Source organism: Physeter macrocephalus, chromosome 21 (assembly GCF_002837175.3).
Source record: "Physeter macrocephalus isolate SW-GA chromosome 21, ASM283717v5, whole genome shotgun sequence".
In the NCBI taxonomy this organism is placed as follows: Eukaryota; Metazoa; Chordata; class Mammalia; order Artiodactyla; family Physeteridae; genus Physeter; species Physeter macrocephalus.
The window spans coordinates 13,843,345-13,848,582 of NC_041234.1; the positions used below are offsets into that span (position 1 = coordinate 13,843,345).

At 36.2% G+C, this 5,238-nt stretch overlaps 2 pseudogenes; both read left to right on the forward strand.

The window, feature by feature from the left end:
- The first annotated feature begins 670 nt into the window (after positions 1-670).
- Positions 671-1,009, forward strand: LOC102987789 (60S ribosomal protein L30-like; annotated as a pseudogene).
- A 2,184-nt stretch (positions 1,010-3,193) lies between these two features.
- Positions 3,194-3,557, forward strand: LOC112062013 (60S ribosomal protein L30-like; annotated as a pseudogene).
- The last annotated feature ends 1,681 nt before the right edge of the window (positions 3,558-5,238 follow it).

The window sequence follows — 5,238 nt, forward strand, 5'->3', positions numbered from 1 at the left end:
AGTAAAAGAAGAACAAACGAAACCTAAAGTCAGTAGAAGGAAGGAAACAATACAGATCAGGAAATAGAGACCGAAAAACAGTAGAAAATCAATAAAATCAAGAGCTGGTTCTTTGAAAGGGTAAACCAAAGGGTAAATCAACAAATCTCTGGCCAGGCTCACCAAGAAGAGATGACCCAAATAAACAAAATAAGAAATGAAAGGTGAGAAATAACTACCAACACCCTAGAAATACAGAAAAACATAAGCTAATACTATGAACAATTATATGTCAACAAATTGGACAACCTAGAAGAAATGGACAAGTTTCTAGAAACATACAGCCCACCAAAACTGAACCGAGAAGAAATAGATAATTGGAACAGACTGATCACTAGAAGTGAAATAGAATCTGTAATAATTAAAGAAACAAAAACAAACAAAAAAACACCTCCCTGCAAATGAGAGTCCAGGACCATAAGGCTTCACTGGGCAATTCTACCAAACATACAAAGAAGAACTTACACCAGTTCTTCTCAAACCGTCCCAAAAGATTGAAGAGGCAGGAACACTCCCAAAGTATTCTATGAAGCCACCATCACCCTGATATCAAAACCAGACACCTTTCTTGCTCCCCAGCCATTTTTGCGGCTGCACTTGGTTGGGTGAGTTCTGCACCTAAGGCAGGAAGATGGTGGCCACAAAGAAGATGAAAAAGTCTCTGGAGTCAGTCAGCTCTAGGCTACAACTCATTATGAAAAGTGGAAAGTACCTGCTGGGGTAGAAGCAGACTCTGAAAATGATCAGACAAGGCAAAGCAAAACTGGTCATCCTCGCCAATAACTTCCCATCCTTGAGGAATCTGAAATGGAGTATTATGCCATGTTGGCCAAAACTGGTGTCCATCACTACAGTGGCAATAACATTGGGCACAGAATGTGGAAAATACTGCAGAGTATGCACACTGGCTATTATTGATCCAGGTGATTCTGATATCATTAGAAGCATGCCAGAAAAGACTGATGAATAGTAAATCATGCACAATTTTTCTTTAATAAAACTATCCAGAGCTTGTTTCAAAACAAAACAAACAAACAAGGACAGCACCAAAAAAAATTACAGGCCAATATCTTTGATGACTATAGGTGTAAAAACTCTCAACAAAATATTGCAAACTGAAGCCAGCAACAGTTAAAAAAGATCATACACCATGATCAAGTTGAATTCATCCTAGGGTCACAAGGATGATTCAACATATGCAAATAAATCAGTGTGATACACTACATCAACAAAAGACAAAAGCCACACAATCATCTCAATAGATGCAGAAAAAGCATTTGATAAAACTCAACATCGATTCATGATAAAAACTCTTGCCAGAGTGGGTATAGAGGGAACATACCTCAACATACTAAAAGCTATTTAGAACAAACCCACAGCCAACACAATACTCAATGGCGAAAAGCTGAAAGCCTTCCCACTAAACTCTGGAAGAAGACAAGGATTCCTACTCTCACGATTTCTGTTCAACCTAGTTTTGGAAGTCCTAGCCACAAAAATCAGGCAAGAAAAAGAAATAAAAGGTATCCAGATTGGAAGGGAAGAGGTAAAATTTTCATTATACGTAGATGACATGATGCTCTGTATAGAAAACCCTAAAGACTCCACACAAAACCTATTATAACTGATAAACAAATTCAGCAAGGTAGCAGGATACAAGATCAACATACAGAAATTGGTTGCATTTCTTTACACTAACAATGAAATATCAGAAAGGGAAAGTAAAAAAACAAATCCTTTTAAAAATTGCATCAAAAAAAAAATACTTGGGAATAAACCTGAGCAAGGAGGTGAAAGACTTACATGCTGACAACTTTAAAACATTGATAAAGGAAACTGAAGATGATTCAAAGAAATGCCAGTATAGGAGCACCTGAATACATAAAACGAATACTGACATAAAAGGAGAAATTGACAGGAATACAATAACAGTAGGGGACTTTAACACCCCACTCACATCAATGGACAGATCTTATAGACAGAAAGTCAATAAGGCAACAATCTAAATGACACAATAGAACAGTTGACTTAATTGATATTTTCAGGATGTTACATCCAGGAAAAAAATAAAAGCAAAAACCAGAATACACATTCTTTTCAAGTGCAATTGGAACATTCTCTAGGATAGACCATGTTCTAGGGCACAGAACAAGCCTCAACAGATTTAAGAGGTTAGAAATTATTTCAAGCATCTTTTCTGAGCACAAAGGCATGAAACTAGAAATCAACCACAGAAAGAGAAATGAGAAAAAAAAAAGATTATGTGGAGACTAAACAACATGCTACTAAAAAACAAATGGGTCAATGATGAAATCAAAGAGGAAATTAAAAAATACCTTGAGACAAATGACAATGAAAACACAACCATACAAAATCTATGGGAGGCACCAAGAGCAGTCCTTAGAGGGAAGTTCATAGCAATACATGACTTTCTCAAAAAACAAGAAAAATCTCAGACAACCTAACCTACCACCTCAAAGAATTAGTAAAAGAAGAACAAACGAAACCTAAAGTCAGTAGAAGGAAGGAAACAATACAGATCAGGAAATAGAGACCGAAAAACAGTAGAAAATCAATAAAATCAAGAGCTGGTTCTTTGAAAGGGTAAACCAAAGGGTAAATCAACAAATCTCTGGCCAGGCTCACCAAGAAGAGATGACCCAAATAAACAAAATAAGAAATGAAAGGTGAGAAATAACTACCAACACCCTAGAAATACAGAAAAACATAAGCTAATACTATGAACAATTATATGTCAACAAATTGGACAACCTAGAAGAAATGGACAAGTTTCTAGAAACATACAGCCCACCAAAACTGAACCGAGAAGAAATAGATAATTGGAACAGACTGATCACTAGAAGTGAAATAGAATCTGTAATAATTAAAGAAACAAAAACAAACAAAAAAACACCTCCCTGCAAATGAGAGTCCAGGACCATAAGGCTTCACTGGGCAATTCTACCAAACATACAAAGAAGAACTTACACCAGTTCTTCTCAAACCGTCCCAAAAGATTCAAGAGGCAGGAACACTCCCAAAGTATTCTATGAAGCCACCATCACCCTGATATCAAAACCAGACACCTTTCTTGCTCCCCAGCCATTTTTGCGGCTGCACTTGGTTGGGTGAGTTCTGCACCTAAGGCAGGAAGATGGTGGCCACAAAGAAGATGAAAAAGTCTCTGGAGTCAGTCAGCTCTAGGCTACAACTCATTATGAAAAGTGGAAAGTACCTGCTGGGGTAGAAGCAGACTCTGAAAATGATCAGACAAGGCAAAGCAAAACTGGTCATCCTCGCCAATAACTTCCCATCCTTGAGGAATCTGAAATGGAGTATTATGCCATGTTGGCCAAAACTGGTGTCCATCACTACAGTGGCAATAACATTGGGCACAGAATGTGGAAAATACTGCAGAGTATGCACACTGGCTATTATTGATCCAGGTGATTCTGATATCATTAGAAGCATGCCAGAAAAGACTGATGAATAGTAAATCATGCACAATTTTTCTTTAATAAAACTATCCAGAGCTTGTTTCAAAACAAAACAAACAAACAAGGACAGCACCAAAAAAAATTACAGGCCAATATCTTTGATGACTATAGGTGTAAAAACTCTCAACAAAATATTGCAAACTGAAGCCAGCAACAGTTAAAAAAGATCATACACCATGATCAAGTTGAATTCATCCTAGGGTCACAAGGATGATTCAACATATGCAAATAAATCAATGTGATACACTACATCAACAAAAGACAAAAGCCACACAATCATCTCAATAGATGCAGAAAAAGCATTTGATAAAACTCAACATCGATTCATGATAAAAACTCTTGCCAGAGTGGGTATAGAGGGAACATACCTCAACATACTAAAAGCTATTTAGAACAAACCCACAGCCAACACAATACTCAATGGCGAAAAGCTGAAAGCCTTCCCACTAAACTCTGGAAGAAGACAAGGATTCCTACTCTCACGATTTCTGTTCAACCTAGTTTTGGAAGTCCTAGCCACAAAAATCAGGCAAGAAAAAGAAATAAAAGGTATCCAGATTGGAAGGGAAGAGGTAAAATTTTCATTATACGTAGATGACATGATGCTCTGTATAGAAAACCCTAAAGACTCCACACAAAACCTATTATAACTGATAAACAAATTCAGCAAGGTAGCAGGATACAAGATCAACATACAGAAATTGGTTGCATTTCTTTACACTAACAATGAAATATCAGAAAGGGGAAGTAAAAAAACAAATCCTTTTAAAAATTGCATCAAAAAAAAAATACTTGGGAATAAACCTGAGCAAGGAGGTGAAAGACTTACATGCTGACAACTTTAAAACATTGATAAAGGAAACTGAAGATGATTCAAAGAAATGGAAAGATATCCCATGCTCTTTGATTGGAAGAATTAATATTGTTAAAATGGCCTTACTACCCAAAGCAATGTACAGATTTAATATGATCCCTATCAAATTACCCATGACATTTTTCACAGGACTAGAATAATCCTAAAATTTATATGGAACCATAAAAGATCCAGAATTGCCAAAATAATCCTGAGGAAAAAGAACAAAGCTGGAGGCATAACCCTCCGAGGCAAGAAAAAGAAATAAAAGGTATCCAGATTGGAAGGGAAGAGGTAAAATTTTCATTATACGTAGATGACATGATGCTCTGTATAGAAAACCCTAAAGACTCCACACAAAACCTATTATAACTGATAAACAAATTCAGCAAGGTAGCAGGATACAAGATCAACATACAGAAATTGGTTGCATTTCTTTACACTAACAATGAAATATCAGAAAGGGAAAGTAAAAAAACAAATCCTTTTAAAAATTGCATCAAAAAAAAAATACTTGGGAATAAACCTGAGCAAGGAGGTGAAAGACTTACATGCTGACAACTTTAAAACATTGATAAAGGAAACTGAAGATGATTCAAAGAAATGGAAAGATATCCCATGCTCTTTGATTGGAAGAATTAATATTGTTAAAATGGCCTTACTACCCAAAGCAATGTACAGATTTAATATGATCCCTATCAAATTACCCATGACATTTTTCACAGGACTAGAATAATCCTAAAATTTATATGGAACCATAAAAGATCCAGAATTGCCAAAATAATCCTGAGGAAAAAGAACAAAGCTGGAGGCATAACCCTCCGAGACTTCAGACAATACTGCAAAGCT